Below are 19,839 nucleotides of genomic sequence, written 5' to 3' on the forward strand. Positions count from 1 at the left end.
GCCTTTTTTTTACCTTTTAAAAGCATTTTTTTACAATCTATTCTGCTGAATAAGTTGTAAAAAAATGCTTTTAAAAGTTTTAAAAAAGAGGCTCCGATGATCACAGCTGAGCCGCGTGATTGTCATAGCCTTTTTTTTACCTTTTAAAAGCATTTTTTTACAATCTATTCTGCTGAATAAGTTGTAAAAAAATGCTTTTAAAAGGTAAAAAAAAAGATCGCGCGCCACAGCTGATCACACACCCTCTGCATGAGATGTTCTACTTACCCCATGCTTCCTTTTGGTGTGCATTGCGCGCACACATGCGCACCTCACATTTGGTGCATGGTGCATACTGTGCATGCGCATGTGCAGTACACATTTGGTACACAACATGCATGCGCAGCCAGTGAACAAGTAGTAAACCAGTTCAGATTTCACCACTGGAGAGGATGGACTTTTTTTAAAACCAGGAAGAATGATAAAGATAAACATAAGGGTAGGCTCCTCATTGATGGATCTATCCAAGCAGAAAATAGACAACATCCACCAGGGAAACTTTCCTTTGGATGAGTGCACTGAATGTAATGCCCCCAACAGTCCAACAGAGGATTCTAACTAAACATGGGGTTGGTTCAGGGCCTCTCTTTTCTAGATGTGGTCCTGCAACTATTTATTTATTTTTTCAATTTTTTCAATCTCTTTCCAATTGCAGAGTATATTTGGTCACTGTGTGTCACAGCACCTCTGGCACAAGTCCCAATTTTGGAAGTTTATCTTCAATACGACCTTTGAAGGGGAACTGCATTTGTCTGGCAAGATAAGAGGAATCAAGATTTGGGACTGAAAATTAATCATTTATTAATTTTAAAAAACCACTATGTCTTGCTTGGGTTCCAGCCTAGCAGCCATACCTCCTGCCCAAGGGCTGCACTGGAATGAATTTTCCTACTTGAACAGTTTGTCTCAGAAATTAGTTTGCGCTCTTCCCGGTTAGTATCATCAATGATGGAAATTAACTGAGCTCCATATAGCGTTGGGCCAAGAGTTTGACCTGAGATATTCGCAAAGCAAAGTTGTGCACTTAGGGAGAAAAAGAAGCAAGAATTATGGCTGAATTCCTCTGAGTCTTCCAAGGATTTGAGTTTGCTCAAAGGGATTAAGTTTCTAAACTAGTTAAAAAGCAATAACATATAGCATAATTTTCTGTCTTAGAAAATTTTATACCTTGAAAGGATCATCACAGTAATATTCCGCAACCTTTATTTATTTGTAAGGCATGGAAATTTTGTTTTTATCAAATTATCCTTCCTCAAAATGTCATGCCTAAAACATTCTAGAGAATTCATGGCAGAAGAATTATCAGAAATGTTTGCCAAGGTTTGAAAGGGGAAAGGAAGGAATCCCTCTAATTTCTAATAATTTCTCCATTACAGTTCCTTCTCTAATACAATCACTACATTCTGATTCTTACCTAATCCATCTTTTCATATTCCTGTTATTCTTAATTTAATGGCAGAGCAACAAGTGAGGTAGAAATTTCTGTGCCCACAAAAAGGAAGTTTAGTAAGGCTGATAGCCTTCTTTTTGGGCAAAAGGAAATCCTACCCTTACAAAAAGTTAAGCGGTAGAAATGAAGCAGTGCCACTTTTCTGTAGTCTTATCAGGGCTGGGATACAGGTGCTCTATACTGATATTGATTGTTTCCTAATAGCTTAATTGTAGCCTATGACTATTATTAAGTGTTATATCATTAAGTGTTAAATTTGTACTATCATTAAGTGTTGTAAGTGTTGTACCTTGATGAAGGTATCTTGAGAGTGTATGCACCAAGACAAACTCCTTATGTGTCCAATCATACTTGGCCAATAAAAAAATCTATTCTATTCTGTATTCTATTCTATGAACATCAGGCTGGTTCCCTGTTTGGTAGTTTGAAAGACTGGGTTGTTTTGAAAAGACTTTCACTGATTTAACATTGCCACTTTATTATTTTTTTTATTAGAAAAGTTTTACAAAAAAATTTTTCCCCATACGTCCCCCACATCCCTCCCACCCTAACCCTCTTCCCTCCCCCTTCCCTCCTTCCCCCACTCCCTCCCCCCACCCAGACTTCCCAGAGCAAATACAGGGTATAGTGTCAACAATCACAAACTAAAATATACTAATCATCCAATAGCTCCACCCCTCTCTAAGCCCTTAACTCCCCTTTTCCATAAAAACGAAGAAAGGGTTGTAGCAATACAATTTACAATCTTTCCATTCATAAACTATTTAACTTTTTAGTCTTTCAGTCCAGTTCTTAAATATCAGTCTATCTTCTCCATTCGTAATATCTTGCATAAACAAATATGATACTTCCACGTTGCCATCTAAGTTCATAAATTTTACTGTCCATTCTTCAACGATAAACAGTATTCCAACTTCTGATATTACACCATCAAGAGTTATTCTTCAATATAATCCATATTTACTTTCTAAAATGTATTTGGCTATCCAAAGTCAATTAGGAAATATATCTTATAGTCCATATTTGTATGTCCATCAAATAAACATTATCCTTTTAATTTATTTAAATCTAACATTTAACTCCAGTTCATTCCCATATTCCCAACATTGTATTCTAAATCCAAATCCTTATTCTGAGTTTCCACCATATCTTTATAATCCAGTATTTCTTTTTCCATTTCATTAAATTTTTGATCTATTACAGAAATTTGAGCCTCCCAAAGTTCCTTTAAAAAAGCCCTTAAATATTCCTTAAGATCTTCTTTTAACTTCTGTATTTGAACTAGAGAGATTTCACAGTCCTTAATAACATTTGGCTTTGTTTACTTAAAAGCCATTTCCTGTTAAGCTATAATATGCCAAATGGCAAAAAAAGATAAAAAAGAAAATGGAAAACTTCGGTAAATCTTCTCCTCTTGAACTCTATAATAAAAAAAAATTCAGTTCTTGTACATTCCATTTACTTAATTTCTTCTTATCTTCGTGTAGCTTCAACACAGACTGCTTTAACAAGCACTTCCTTAACTTTCGCTTTCAAAGAACAAAACACCATTTCCTTTCTTCGTCTCCAATCTTTACAACAAAGTATCCTCTGGTTAGGGAGTTAGAATTTCCTTGCAAATAACTGCCAGATCTCCTGTTTTTGCTCCGTCTGCGTTAAAAATCAATTCACAGGTCCATATCGATCGCAGAAGTGGACGCAGCGTTTTGTTCTGCCATTAAGGCAGAAGCACTCTGGATCTGGAGCTTTTCCGGGCTTGAGAAGGAGCACTCACCCTCAAGCCTCCAGAAACTTTCCTGGGGCTTTCCGAGGGGCTCTACTTCAGCCCGAATGCTCACCTTTCCCTCTTTATTCAAGGGAAAGGTTTCCGAGCCGCCAGACAGCTGATTTGCACTGTCTGAGCGGCTCTACATGATCATGGAGCTAGCGGTCTGAAAAAGACTGCCATCAACACAGCGGAGTCACTAGAAGTCCGTCACTTTATTTTTTAAATGGTTTATATAGCAGTTGCGGTTTCTTTTTATTTAAACCGGATGGATGTTTTCTGTTGTATCATTTTGCTTGAGCCACACAGAATCTTTTGATTGGGGCAGCATATAAATATATAATTATAATATTTTTATACCATTGTTAGCCCCCATTATTCTGCAAACATATATCCATTCTTGAAAATACCTATAATGCCATACAGCATTTATTTGCTTTACATTTTGTAACTGCACATAATAAGAAAGAAAGAAAGAAAGAAAGAAAGAAAGAAAGAAAGAAAGAAAGAAAGAAAGACATTTTTAAATAAAATAGTAAGATAGCTAAGTGGTGCTAAGGAAGGCATGGCTAGGAGTAATGGGCGTTTAATTTGTGGCTCCCCTGCTGTTTGTAATAATGAATTTAATTACTTGTAGTTGATCAGTAAATCATTACTATGATATTTGCACTGAAAAGTATAAAGTATAACCAATACCAGGATTTAAGTGTGCCCCATACAGAACTGGACCAGTGGTGGGATTCAGCTGGTTCTCTCCGGGTCGCACGAGCCGGTAGTGGTGACTGCGGGAGGCTCCATCCACTCGCCCAGACATAATGTGCGACTACTGTGCATGCACAGAAGGCTGTACACATGCGCAGAGGTGCAAAGAGGCATGCGCTGACATTTGCGAACGGTAGGGAAGGTAAATGAATTCCACCTTTGAACTGGACCGATAATTTTACTTCAGATATTTGCAAAGCAAACTTTTGTGCTTCTAGAGAAAAATGAAGCAAGAATTGCTGCTGAATTCCTCTGAGTCTTCAGAGAAAACAAGGCAAGCTGGACTTTTCACTACCCTTTACATGCCTGATGGATCAGCTTCCTATCCAGGCTGCAGGATTTGTTTGTTTTTTTACTCTTTCCCAAGGTGCATGATTTTTGTTTTCCTCTAATGAATTTGCATGTTTAATGATGTTTACAGAAGCAACATAGTGCTCTCATGGTCCTTCTTGGTCCACAGATTCCACAGGAATCTGTGATGGCATTATTATTTTATTTTATTTTATTTTGCTTTATATTTTATTTTATTTTGTAAAACGTTGGTTGTCCATCTTACCCAGGGCAACTCTGGCTGGCTTACAATCATAAAAGATAAATGTATATAAAACTAAAGATATAAATAAAATACTACAAAGTGAAATACTGCCGCCTAATTAAAAGATGGGGACGGCAGGAGCAGAATGGGGGAGAAGGTGGGGTCAATCTCTCAACCACCTCCAAAGTAATGTGCTACTGACAGAATTCATACCCGTATTCATAGACACCCGTATACTTCCTAAAACCTGGGAACTTCACTTTCGGAGAATGTATGAAGACCTGTCCAGCGAGAGTCTAAGGGATACAATGAAGGATTTACCTGACTGGCTCCCAGTTTTAGAGTCTGAAATTAAATCTTTCATTGGCCAACTCAGGACTGGGAAGGCCTCAGGAGCTGACTTCATTTCTGCTGAATTATTAAAGAACAATTTGGAGTGGTAGATACCAGTTCTGGCAGCGTACTTATATATATCGACTCCACTGGCAATGTCCCAGAAGATTGGGGCTTGGCAATCATTGGCCTAATTTTTAAAAAAGGAAAGAGAGATGACCCTGCCAATTACAGACCAATAAATCTGCTAAATATAATCCGCAAACTTTACACCAAACACCTCCAAGATAAATTAAAGGAGTGGCTGGATCTTGAGAACTTGATCGCTGAAGAGCAAGCCGGGTTGAGAGTGGGGAGAGACACCATAAATAAGTGCTGAGTTCTCTGTCATATGACTGAAAAATATGTATTAAATAGACCTGTATCATTATACACCGGCTTTATAGATCTCAAGGCAGCCTTTGATATGGTTACCTGGAGAAGTTGGAAGCTGCCTCAATTGACCACATTTTTCTTCATCTATTACGTGCCTTACATACTAAAACATCCCTCAAGGTGAGGTATAATATGCAAGGCTCCCTCTCGAAGTCAGTCAAAACTCAAAAGTGGGTTAAACAGGGGTGCATTTTGGTTCCCTTGCTTTAACAATGGTTAAATAAACTAAATTACAACCCCCAAAACAATAGGTGATCGTAGCATCACCATGCTGCTCTATGCAGATGACACCGGGATCCTCTCCAGGACACCAGTAGGCCTTAAAAGAGCCTTGCGAGCCCTCATCCAGTATTGTAATTATAACAAACTGGATATAAATTATGAGAAAACAAAGATTATAGCCTTTGCAAAAAGGCCAAAACTCTATTCATAGTATCTAAATAGCCATAATATAGAGCAGGTAACCAGCTTCAAATACTTGGGGGTGGTCATCCAGGCCACTGGTTGAAGAAAAGCACATGGTGACCATGCGGCTGCCTTGGGCTAAAGATCAGCAAGCGCCATCCTTAAATTTTTCCACACAAAGGGACGATACTATGTTCCTACCGCAATTAAACTTTTTCTGGCCAAGTCACTAGCACAACTTCTTTATGGGACCTTGCTTAGACACTCAGCTTCCTGTTTCACACCATTAGAAAAAGTTCAATCCAAATTTACTACAGCAATTCTCTAGATGCTGTGCTGTTGTCTCAAATGCACATCTGCGCCTAGAGACAGGATTGACAAAAGTTGAAGCAAGAATCTGTATAGTGTCTTTAAATCTCTGGCTAAAGCTTAACTTCTTTCTGCAAGGTGTTGTTCCATTAATCCTCCAAGACAAATTCTCCTCGTCATGGACCAATGCTGTCAAGTCCAACTTTACCAAACTAGGCTTCTTCCCAGCTGCAATACTCAAGTTGGACTACGGCCAAGCAAAACAAACCTTGAGACAAAGGGCAGAGGACATTAAAAGGCAAAGAGACTTAGAGAAAACTCCATTGTTTCTGGCTCCAGACACCATTAGATATGTTGTTACTCCTGCCAGCTATCTTAGACAGTTGGAGTCTGCAAACCATCAAAAAGCATTTTCGCTCACCCGTTGCCATGTGCTTCCTGTACAAGTATAAAAAGATACCATTGACTGAAAAACTCTGTTCCTGTGGATCAGAAGAAATGGAGACCGTTGATCACATACTCCTTCAATGTTCCTTTTACACAGAGATTCGGAAAAAACATATCCTTCCAATTATTGCTAGGTATCCGGCCGTTCCGACGCTGCTTATCTCCAGTGGCTGCTTAAGAATGAACAATCCAAAACTACAGCACAAGTGGCTAAATTCTGCACAGGAGCACTGAGGATTCATTGAAAACATGTGTCTAATCCACCATAGCTATTTTATACAACAGATGTGGCAAATCCTTTGCACTGCTTATTCCTTTCCCTTTAGTAATAAACTGACTATGGGCCACACCATTTATGGATTATAATTTTAGTATAGTTATTTATTTATTTATTTATTTATTTATTAATTAGTTAGACCATGTGTAATTGATAGACTGGATTTTATCATAGATTTTATCTGTTATTTATTATTTTATTGTAGAATTCTTAATTGTATATTTTATTGAGTGTTTTTATTTGTTCTGGTCTCTAGTCTATGGCTGTAATAGACTGAATTGAATTGATCACCTTGTCTGGATAAAATAGAATAAATATAGACCTGTTTTCCAATCATGATGATGCTCTTTTTACTAAATACTTCATTTATTGCATTGATACAATATGTAACTGGACAATGAAGCACTCAGGATATACCATTGCTTAAGTCTATTGCTAGTTTGCGCTACATCTGCAAATGTATCAGCTGTATTGCATCTCACCCTGAGTCTATCGTTTATATGAAATGCATGTAAGAGGGGGAGTCAATTGTAGAATATATAAGTGTGCTTAAAGGCAGGGTCAGTTTTGGGCTAAGGCAAAGAAGGTAGTGGATTAAAAAGGTAAAGGTTCCCCTCGCACATATGTGCTAGTCGCTCCTGACTCTAGGGGGCGGTGCTCATCTCCATTTCAAGGCCGAAGAGTCAGCGCTGTCCGAAGACGTCTCCGTGGTCATGTGGCCGGCATGACTCAACGCCAAAGGTGCACAGAACGCTGTTACCTTCCCACCAAGGGTGGTCCCTATTTTCTCTACTTACATTTTTACATGCTTTCGAAACTGCTAGGTTGCCAGAAGCTGGGACAAGTAACGGGAGCTCACCCCGTTACATGGCCACACTAGGGATTTGAACCGCTGAGCTGCCGACCTTTCGATCTACAAGCTCAACATCCTAGCCCCTGAGCCACCGCTTTGGGAGTGCTGACTCTTTGCATCAACTAGAAGTGGAGCTGTCACTCAATTTGGCCTACCAGTGCCATGTAGTCTTGAGCCAGCACTGCTAAAAGGTTTCCCTGAAAATTGAATCACAAGTTTGCTTTGGATCTAAAAACAAAGTGGATAAAGGGATCTTAGATCTTTTTTTTCCCAGTCAGATAAGAGACACTGGCCTAGCACACAACAAAGTCTAAAATTGTTTATTGTCACATCTTTTAGCCAAAGTTTCCAGTAAGTATGCCTGGCATTGATTTTATTTAAAAGATTCAGTGACCAGTAAGGGCAGTTATTTAAGAGAAATGACTTCAGTGTTTATATTGATTCAAATTGTGTAAATTCAGCCAGGTCAACCTGCAACCTGAAAGATATACAAGCTTTCATTTCCAAACTTGTTCTCTCAGCTTGTTTGTGTAATGGCTTCCAATAATCAAGGGGACAAGGAGATAAACTTATTGGTTTATGATATTATGACATGTAACTATGCCATTTTTTTTTTCGTTCTCTGTTCCCCTGGGCATGTATGGATGCTTCATAAAAGTACAAATTTGGAATTGAAAAACTGATCTTTTTCTCCATATTTCTGAAAAGAATAATTGAGAGGATGGAGGGCATTTCTCATTTCTTTAATGTAATTTTTATTAAGACTTTTTATCTATATAAAAGACAAATATAAAATGTGTGTGTGTGAGGGGGGGAGGGGAGAGAGAGAGAGATGTAATTGAAACAAACAAAAAGTAAACTCAGATAAGCATTGGGTCCCCCAGAGAGGACTGTCTATGAGTGGGGGTCTGAAAAATAAATATGTCAGAAGCCACCATACAATGAACATCCTGTTCTTTTTTCATGTGCAAGATCATAAAATGGTTGAGCTTCAATCACACAGTTGCAGCCCCCACTTGTATATTTTGGTTACCCCTCATGCAGATTCCTTTGACCCAGGATCTCCTCAGGTGCCAAAAATGCTCTTCTCACCCACGGTTAGTTAGGTTTGGCTTTTTATGAAATTGAAAATGACAGTTAAACCTTTTTCATGGTTTACAGTCCACTGATTCCGCAACCCTCCATCACATCCAAACACTCACCACCCAAAACATCCATCCACCCATCCAACCTCCTATACAACCACCAGTTATACATATCCCTCAACCAACTAACATCCAAAACTAGGTATGCACGCCCCTTACCTCTTCAAATCACTCTCTACAGATTTTAAATGTAAATTGATGAATGCAAGAAGTATTGTTAACAAATTACCTGAATTTATCCTCCTGCTAAACAGTACATTTGATATTATATTTGTTTGTGAAACATGGCTGAACTCATCCCTTCCTGACTCCATCATTTCAAACAAAGAATATCAAGTTCACCGATCAGATCGTGAAAACCGAAGAGGTGGTGGAGTGGCTATTTTTTACAAAAAGTCACTGAATCTAAAAAACATTCAAGTTGCACACAAACTTTCTCTTCCTGAAACTATTGTATGCGACCTATCATCTAACACCACACTTCGATTCATACTATGCTACAGAGCCCCTAACTACGACATTACTCATGCTAATATTTTAACCTCATTACTAACATGGGCTACCTCTTGGCCATATCCCCTCATCTTCCTGGGTGACCTAAATCTACCTCTCATTAACTGGATAACAAATGAATGTACAACTGATCCAATCCATACTACAATATACAACGCTGTTACAAACCTAGGTCTTGAACAACTTTAACTAACAGTACAAGACTCAACAACTGCCTTGACCTCATCTTCTGCAACAACACCAATACCATTTATGGACTACAAATAAAAGAACCCTTTTTCAACAGTGATCATTGCATGATTGACTTCCATCTTAATATACGTCATTACTTAAATCGTCATATCAATAGCATTCCTAACTACAATTTCAAAAAAGCCAACTATGACCTTATAAACAACGATCTTTCATCTCTGGACTGGCAAAATCTGTTCTCAACCTGTATAACTGCTGAAGACCACTATAGAGTTTTCCTACTTGAAATCAATAGAGTCATTAAACTACACGTACCACAAACTACCACCAAGATCAGGAAAAGCAAACTACCCATATCAATAAAAAAGCTTCAATCTAAAAAAAAATCCCTCTGGAGAAGAAACAAAAAGGGCTATGTAGCAAATTTTAAAAATCGCTACAGAATTATATGCAATCAAATAAAAACTGAATGCACAAATTACCACACCAAGCAAGAAGAGGATCTTCTTCACAAATTCCAGTCGTGCCTTCTATAATTTTGTGAACAATAAGCTTAAAGACTCTAAATCCATCCCACCACTAAAAGATTCTAACGGCAAAGAATACAATGACGAAACAACTAAAGCAAACCTCTTTAACACATTCTTTGGCTCAGTTTTTGTCAACAGTGATGACACATATCCGACATTCCCAAATTGTACAAGCAATGAGTATGACGACCTAACACATATAGATTTCACAGAAGATAATGTTGGAAAAGCTCTTTGCAACTTGAAACCATCTCTATCCATTGGACCTGATAGACTATGTGCTTACTTCTTAAAAAAACTTTCTACTAATTTAGCAGAACCCCTAAGTATAATCTTTAATAAAACTTTCATAACCAGTTCCCTTCCTAATCTCTGGCCACCAGCCATAGTCATTCCAATCTTCAAAAAAAGCGACCCCAGCTTAGTTGAAAATTAGAGACCAATCTCCCTATGCTGCGTCGCCTGCAAAGTAATGGAATCTATCATCAACCAATTCATTACCTTCCACTTAGAAATACACAACCTACTCTCAAATAAACAATTTGGCTTCAGAAAAAAATTATCATGCAACTTACAACTTCTCCACTGTAAAACCTATGGACTACATATCTTGATCTAGGTAAAACAATAGATGCAATATACATAGACTTCTGTAAAGCTTTTGACTCAGTAGTACATGATAAACTTCTCCTAAAATTAAAATCCTATGGCATTTCAGGACCCCTACACAATTGGATATCTGCTTTTCTGTCAAACAGACAACAAGTAGTTAAAATTAGTAATGCTCTATCAAATCCTGTTCCTGTCAAGAGTGGTGTTCCTCAAGGTAGTGTTCTTGGACCAACTCTCTTTATAATATACATAAATGATCTTTGTGACCATATCTCAAGTAACTGTGTTCTCTTTGCTGACGATGTCAAGCTTTTTAACACCATTGACAATACATCTACAATTCAAAAAGACCTTGATCATCTAACCGCTTGGTCTAAAATTTGGCAACTCCAAATCTCAATCAGCAAATGCTCAGTCTTACATATTGGATATTACATATTACCTTACAGATGACACCCACCTTGTCAAAGACCTTGGAGTTTTTATATCTAATGATCTAAATGCCAAAGCCCACTGCAACTACATAGCAAAAAAGGCTCTAAGAGTTGTAAACTTAATTCTACGTAGCTTCTTTTCCAAAAACACCACACTACTGACCATAGCATATAAAACATTTGCTAGGCCAATTCTTGATTACTGCTCACCTGTCTGGAATCCATACCATATTTCTGACATCAATACAGTTGAACGTGTCCAAAGGTATTTTACGAGAAGAGTTCTCCACTCCTCCATAATCAATAAAATACCTTATTCCACCAGACTTGATATCCTGGGTTTAGAAAACTTGGAACTCCGTTGCCTTCGACAGGTCCTGGGTTTAGCTCATAGAATCATCCGTTGTAATGTTCTTCCTACCAATGACTACTTCAGTTTCAACTACAATAACACAAGAGCTACCAACAGATTTAAACTTAATGTCAACCGCTCCAGTTTGCATTGCAGAAAACACGATTTCTGTAACAGAATTATCTATGCTTGGAATGCATTACCTGACTCTGTGGTCTCTTCTCATAACCCCAAAAGCTTTATTCAAAATCTATCCACTGTTGACCTCACCCCATTCCTAAGAGGACTCTAAGGGGCGTGCATAAGAGCACAAATGTGCCTACCGTTCCTGTCCTATTGTTTCTTCCCCTATATATATATATATATATATATATGCTTATACTTCCTTGTTCTCCTCATATATATGTTTATATATTATATAATCTTTTGTGTTATGCTTGTGTATATTGTTATGAAAAAATTAATTAATTAAATAAATAAAATAAATAAATAAACATCCGTGCCCTTTCTTTTTCTTCCTCATTGGTTTTTTCTCCTCAACTGTCTCTGCTTGTCAATCCATAATAACCACAGATTGGGGAAATCTTATTGCTACATACTCTGTTTACCATCCCTCCAAAGGAGCCAGTTTCTCAAGCTGTGACTATAAAATCCAGTAGCCATCCTGGAAAAATCAGACATCATCTTCCAAGAAGCCGAGGCAATGAAGGCGTTAGTGCTCATCCTCCTCTTCCTCCTCATTGCGGCCAGTGTAGTCAAACGATATTCCAAATGTGGACTGGCTTCATTTCTGAAACGAAATGGCATGAATGGATATTATGGCTACAGTTTGGGCAACTGTGAGTTTACTCAATCTTTTTCTCCACCTTTGCAAGTTCCAGGTTTGCAAGGCGGATGCTAAGGGGGAACTTCCTTCTTAGAAAGACTTCATCCAGCCCACTCAGTGAATAAAAAGCCCAAATGTCTAGGCAGACCTCACACTTCACCCTGCATAAAACCCTTTAATTTTAAGAATGTGATCAATATCCATTTCATTGCCTGTTTGGCGCAACAGCAGAATGGGAGTGTGATTAGACCACTTCGGTTTTTGAATTTTCCACATTTGTGGTAGTGCAAAAGTCCCACAATGGAAAAGTACCTCCTCCTTGGAAAGCCCAGTTTAAGAAGAGAGAAAGAAGGAGAAGTGGCTTTATGTGCCATTAACAATGGCAGGAATATCTTGGAGACAAGATTCAGTTTTATTCCAAATTCTCCTGAAGGTATCCAATATGTGTTGGACTTCTCAGGTCCTTCTTTGGTTCAGGAAGAATGAATATATGGTTAAACATTCTGTTTTAAATGTTCTATTTAAAAAGCTAGGACAGCTTTTTCATTTACAGCACATGCCTTTTATAGCCCTATGCCTGTTTGCTTTCTTCCAGGGGTCTGCATGGCTTTTTATCAGAATGCGTACAACACTCGAGCTGTGGGGCGGCCAAACTGGGATGGCAGTCGTGACTATGGGATTTTCCAGATAAACAGCTGGTGGTGGTGCAACAACAACCAGGGCCCTACGGCTAATGGCTGTAATAAGCTTTGCAGTGGTAAGACACATATTGTAGAGGAAAGCTTTAACAAACTTTCAAAATTCAAGAGAATTGACACAATGAGGTGGTATGCTTGTACTCCTTGCAGGGTTGCTTCCTGACCTGACCTACTATCTATTTCACCTATTTCACTAGAAAAACAAAACATGTGAAATTTATTTTATTTATTTATTTATTTATTTATTTTGTCACACAGTATATGTAAGCATAAGCATGAAATAACTATACACTATATAAGCATAAATATATATAAGTATGAGTATGAGTATGTAATAACTATATTAATTGGATATAATGAAAGGAAACAATAGGACAGGAACGGTAGGCACGTTTGTGCTCTTATGCACACTCCTTACAGACCTCTTAGGAATGGGGTGAGGTCAATAGTAGACAGTTTTTGGTTAAAGCTTTGGGGATTTTGAGAAAAAACCACAGAGTCAGGTAGTGTGTTCCAAGCATTAACAACTCTGTTACAGAAGTCATATTTTCTGCAATCAAGATTGAAGTGGTTAACATTAAGTTTAAATCTATTGGTTGCTCTTGTATTGTTGTGATTGAAGCTGAAGTAGTCTTTAACAGGAAGGACATTGCAATAGATGATTCTATTCTATTCCAACCTGAGTGCTGCTATGTGGTAGGCTGAGCTCTCATCATTTGCTCCAGGTCCTTGACTGGGACATGAAAGGAGCCTCTATGGGCATCCTCCCAGCAGTGGTGATGTCACCAGTTGATCTTTTCAATCCAGAAATGCCTTAAACAGTGTCTCCAACACTGGGGAGGAGCAGGGGGCAAGTATGTGGGCATGGCCAACCGGGTGGGCGTGGCTATCTTGACACCACTCGCCAAACTGCTGTGATGTTTCCCCTTCGCATCAGGTAGACCGGGCCAAAGCCACATGGCCTGATCTTTCCTTTTCGCACTGGGTAGACCAGAACAGCCCTGTAGGCCAGATCTGACCACATTGCGGGCTGTATCTGGCCCATGGGCCTTGAGTTTGACACCCCTGATCTAGGACCAAAGCATAAACTTGTTAAATATACTCTGTTATGTGCTATTCTCAAGCATGTTGGATAGTGAGCTTTTTAGTGCTTACCCGATCTTAATTAAAGATCCGATACTCTGGATCTTAACTGCACTGGGCAATGGTTGGCCTGGACTCTGGCAAGGTTATGTGGGAGTCCAAACTATATTGAGCAGCAGTGCCATGTAAATTTTATTGTGAGAAATATAACTAAAACAATCGTAGTTCTTTTCATTTTAATCTGGAGGGAAGTAAATTAACAATTAAGAAAGAAAGTCCAAGAAGAGGAAAAATGAATGAATACATTTAATGAAGAATTACATCATCTGAAATTGTCAAAGAAACAAACATATGTGTGATCAACAAAGGCACGCATTATGCTTATTTTTAATTTGTATTCTTATTTTTAGGGTAGCCTGGAGAAACAACTGCAAAGGAAAAGATCTGTCAAAATGGACCCATGGCTGCCAGCTCTGAGTTTGATGATCCAGTATTTCTCTTCCTCCTCCTGTGATGAAAATGATATTATTCCTTATATAACCACGTAGAACAGTTTGATTTTATTCTTGCACTCCACACATTGGCAACAATGAGTTTCTTTGCACACAAATGATTATTTTTAAATGGTTTATGGGTGGAAAAGAGGGAAAGACTTTGCTTTTTTAAATCTTTGAAAATTGCTTCAATAAAACGAGTGTTGTGCATTATGCCCTGCCCTGTTAAGTGCTTTATTTATTTCCTTTTCATCTTTCATTATTCCTACATAATTGACCTGGTTACCAATCATTTCTATGGGGGAGCAGACCTGTGCAACAAAATGCATCATTGATTCAAAGCTTGGCGTCACTTAACAAAAAACCAGATGCATCTCTTCATACAATATTAGCAAACTATTGAGATTCTTATATGAAAACCCTAGATTGGAATCCAAGGCCATAGAGATTTTGTGGTTAACCTCCTGTTTTATTAAGGCTTGGCATTTGCTCCATAATATAAGAAAAATGTATTCTGAATTTAAAAATTGGTGGCCATCTTCTTCCTATCCATTCACCTGCCAAATAAGACAGCATCCAACAAGAGGGCAACAGCAGCAGATTAATGATACAGGCCAAATTACTGTGAATTCTGCTGTTCCAAGGTCTGGATCTCATCTTCTCACAAAGTCTAGATACACTTTTCTGTTAAATCTAGGCTACTCTGTGCATCCTCGGTTCCATGATGTAGTCAACAAGTCATTGTCCATCTGTGATACCTGCACATGCAGAAAGCTGAGAAGATTGCAATATATTGTATTCAAGTGAACGAATGCCTGGAATGCACTACCTGACTCCTTGGTTTCTTCCCCAAACCCTCAAAACTTTAACCTAAGAACTATTGTTGACCTCACCCCATTCCTAAGAGGTCTTTAAGCGGCGTGCTTAAGCGCACCAGCATGTCTACCTAATGTTTCCTTTTATTCATATCCATTTCATGTATTCATAATTATGTTTACACTTGTATCTGTTATCAAATACCTGCTTGACAAAATACAAGAATAAATAAATATGAAAAAAACAGCAGGAAGCAGATAGCAGCAAAAGCTAGTGGGTAACTCTCCTGGCTAAACTGGAGAATACTAAGTAAGATTCAACCTGTAAAATCTGTAATAATTTCAACTAGAAAGAATGCAGATTCCTTTTTGAGATTTCAATCAATGGGATTTGCCAAACTGGATTTTAGTGAGAACTGAGGGCCAAGCTAATTAATATTTCAAGAACCCAACGTAAAGAGGATTCAGCTGTTAATTTCAGCAGAACTAGATATGTTTTCAGTCTTAACTTCCCATAGCCAAATGTAGACTCATTTTGTTCCCAGAGACCTCCAAATCTGTGTCACAATCACTCAGGACCACTGGTGGCTCTTGCTGGGGAATTTGGAAGCTATTTATCTGAACACAAGTTACAATGGTTAAAACAAATGGTAATAACTTAGAGCCGTGTTAAAGTTGATATGGAGAAGTGCAGAATACAAAAACATTCATAACAATGATTCCAATTCAGAAACGGAGTCATGTCATTGAGGCCCAGTAATGAGGAAGCAGAAAAGGGTTCAAGGTCTTTTAAAAGAGAGCAGGGTGCGGGCTGTGTGGATGTAATAATAATAATAATAATAATAATAATAATAATAATAATAATAATAATAATAATAATAATAATAATAATAATAATAATAATAATAATAATAACAGAGTTGGAAGGGACCTTGGAGGTCTTCCAGTCCAACCCCCTGCCCAGGCAGAAAACCCTACACCATTTCAGACAAATGGTTATCCAACATTTTCTTAAAAAATTCTGTTGGAGCATTCACAACTTCTGCAGGCAAGTTGTTCCACTGATTAATTGTTCTAACTGTCATGAAATTTCTCCTTAGTTCTAAGTTGCTTCTCTCCTTGATCAGTTTCCACCCATTGCTTCTTGTTCTACCCTCAGGTGTTTTGGAGAATAGTTTGACTCCCTCTTCTTTGTGGCAACCCCTGAGATATTGGAACACTGCTATCATGTCTCCCCTAGTCCTTCTTTTTTATTTATTTATTATTATTATTATTATCATCATCATCATCATCATCATCATTATTATTATTATTATTATTTATTTGATTTTTATACCGCCCTTCTCCCGAAGGACTCAGGGTGGTGTACAGCCAAAAGTAAAAACAGACAATACAATATACAATTAAAATACAAATTAAAAAACTTATTTTATAATTGGCCTAAAAAACTTTAAAATATATAAAACTAAAACCCCTTAAAATTAATAATAGAAAATTTAAAATCAATAAAATTTAAGCCAGCCCCGCGCGAATGAAAAGATGTGTCTTCAGTTCGCGGCGGAATGTCCGAAGGTCAGGTATTTAGCGTAAACCCGGGGGAAGCTTGTTCCAGAGTGTGGGAGCCCCCACAGAGAAGGACCTTCCCCTGGGGGCCGCCAGCCGACATTGCTTGGCGGACGGCACCCTGAGAAGTCCCTCTCTGTGAGAGCGTACGGGTCGGTGGGAGGCATGCGGTAACAGCAGGCGGTCCCGTAAGTACCCAGGCCCTAAGCCATGGAGCGCTTTAAAGGTAGTGACCAAAACCTTAAAGTGCACCTGAAAGGCCACAGGTAGCCAGTGCAGCCTGGGAGGCGCTGGCAGGAGCTACGCGAAGCTCCCTCTATCACCCGCGCAGCTGCATTCTGGACTAACTGAAGCCTCTGAGTGCACCTCAAGGGGAGCCCCATGTAGAGAGCATTACAATAATCCAAGCGAGAGGTAACGAGCGCATGAGTGACTGTGCACAAGGCATCCCGATCAAGGAAGGGGCGCAACTGCTGAACCAGGCGAACCTGGTGGAAGGCCCTCCTGGAGACGGCCGTCAAATGATCTTCAAACGACAGCCGTTCATCCAGGAGGACACCTAAGTTGCTCACCCTATCCTTTGGGGCCAATAACTCGCCTCCAACAGTCAGCCGCGGCTGCAGCTGACTGAATCGGGATGCCGGCATCCACAGCCACTCTGTCTTGGAGGGATTAAGCTTGAGCTAATTAAACTAGACATACACAGTTCCTGCAACCGTTCTTCATATGTTTTAGCCTCCAGTCCCCTAATCATCTTTGTTGCTCTTCTCTGCACTCTTTCTCAACATCTTTTTTACATCGTGGCGACCAAAACTTATTTATTTTTATTTATTTATTTATTTATTTTGTCACAACAATATATGTAAGTATCATACAGAAAGGTTATATAGTATATAAACATATATATGAGTAAATATTAGGAGGTATAAACATATATATATATATAGGAAGAAGAAAAGCAAAACAATAGGACAGGAATGGTAGGCACGTTTGTGCGCTTATGCACGCCCCTTATGGTCCTCTTAGGAATGGGGTGAGGTCAATAGTAGAAAGTTTTAGGATAAAGCTTTTACAATTATGGGAAGAGACCACAGAGTCAGGTAAAGTATTCCAAACACTGATGATTCTGTTACAGAAGTCATATTTTCTGCAATCTAGATTAAAGCAGTTGACATTAAGTTTAAATCTATTGGTTGCTTTGTATTATTGCAATTAAAGCTGAAGTAGTCTTTAACAGGAAGGACATTACAATAGATGATTCTATGAGTTAAACTTAGGTCTTGTCGAAGGCGACGGAGTTCCAAGTTTTCTAAGCCTAGGATTTCAAGTCTAGTGGGATAAGGTATTTTGTTGTTTACAGAGGAATGGAGAACTCTTCTTGTAAAATATTTCTGGACACGTTCAATTGTATTGATGTCAGAGATATGGTGAGGGTTCCAAACAGGTGAGCTGTATTCTAGAATTGGTCTAGCAAATGTTTTATATGCTCTGGTTAGTAGTGTAGTGTTTTTGGAAAAGAAGCTACGCAATATTAGGTTTACAACTCTTAGAGCCTTTTTTGCTATGTATTTGCAGTGGGCTTTGGCACTTAGATCATTTGACATGAAAACTCCAAGGTCTTTAACGGGATGGGGGTCATCTGTAAGGTAATGTCCATCAAGTATGTACTTAGTGTTTGGGTTCTTTTTTCCTATATGTAAGACTAAGCATTTGCTAGTTGAGAATTGGAGTTTTAGACCAAGCGGTTAGATGATCAAGGTCTTTTTGAATTGTAGATGTATTGTCAGTGGTGTTAAATAGTTTGACATCGTCAAACAAAGAGAACACAATTACTTGAGATATGTTCACAAAGATCATTAATATATCATTAATATATCATAGTATGAAGAGTGTTAGTCCAAGGACGCTGCCTTGAGGAACGCCACTCTCGACAGGAACAGGATTTGATAGAGCATTGCCAAAAACTGAATGCAATATTCCAAGTGTGGCCTTACCAAGGCATTATAAAGTGGTATTAATACTTCACATGATCTTGATTCTATCCCTCTGTTTATGCAGCCCAGAACTGTGTTGGCTTTTTTGGCAGCTGCTGCACACTGCTGGCTCATATTTAAATGGTTGTCCACTAGGACTCCAAGATCCCTCTCACAGTTACTACTATTGAGCAAGATACCACATATACGGTACCTGTGCATTTTGGTTTTTTGGCCTAAATGTAGAACCTTACTTTTTTCACTGTTGAATTTCATTTTGTTAGATAGCACCCAATGTTCAAGTCTGTCAAGATCTTTCTGTAACTTGAGCCTATCTTCTGGAGTGTTGGCTATTCCTGCCAGCTTGGTGTCATCTGCAAATTTGATGAGTTCCCCATCTATCCCCTCGTCCAAGTCATTGATGAAGATGTTGAAGAGTACTGGGCCTAAAACAGAGCCTTGGGGTACTCCACTGCATACTTCCCTCCATGTGGATGTAGTTCCGTTGAGGACTACACGTTGAGTGTGGTTGGTCAGCCAGTTACGAATCCATCTGGTGGTGGTGCTGTCTAACCCACATTTTTCTACTTTATCTAGTAGTAGGTTATGGTCTACTTTATCAAATGCTTTACTGAAGTCCAAGTAAATTATATCGACAGCATTCCTCTGGTCTACTAATTTTGTCACTTTGTCAAAGAATGCGATAAGATTAGTCTGGCATGATCTGTTTTTGACAAACCCATGTTGGCTTTTGGTTATTACTTTGTTTGCTTCTAGGTGTTCAGTGATTCGTTGCTTGATTATCTTTTCCAGAATCTTCCCTGGTATTGAGGTCAGGCTGATAGGTCTGTAGTTTCCTGGATCTGTTTTTGTTTTGGAGAATAAGGTCAGTTTCCTGCTTTCTAGGATCCAAGACATGTTACTGTTTAATAGAGCAGATCAGAAATATGCCAATCCTGATACATAATTAAAGTCAAAGCCTTTATTGTACATAATCAG

The 19,839-nt window shown here is 38.6% G+C and overlaps 1 protein-coding gene across 5 annotated transcripts in view; it reads left to right on the plus strand.

Annotated features, from left to right (window-relative positions):
* LOC131191466 (olfactory receptor 13H1-like) overlaps nt 1–14,692 on the plus strand; it is a 59,985-nt gene extending 45,293 nt beyond the window's left edge. For 3 of the 5 annotated variants that reach the window (XR_009153499.1, XR_009153502.1, XR_009153500.1), the window contains exons 2-3: nt 12,810–12,971; nt 14,406–14,692. The gene's annotated coding sequence lies outside the window, so the exon portion shown is untranslated. The remainder of the gene's footprint in view (nt 1–12,809; nt 12,972–14,405) is intronic. The other 2 variants (XR_009153508.1, XR_009153507.1) reach the window with 1 other exon arrangement.
* The last annotated feature ends 5,147 nt before the right edge of the window (nt 14,693–19,839 follow it).

This window comes from Ahaetulla prasina, chromosome 2 (genome assembly GCF_028640845.1).
Source record: "Ahaetulla prasina isolate Xishuangbanna chromosome 2, ASM2864084v1, whole genome shotgun sequence".
In the NCBI taxonomy this organism is placed as follows: Eukaryota; Metazoa; Chordata; class Lepidosauria; order Squamata; family Colubridae; genus Ahaetulla; species Ahaetulla prasina.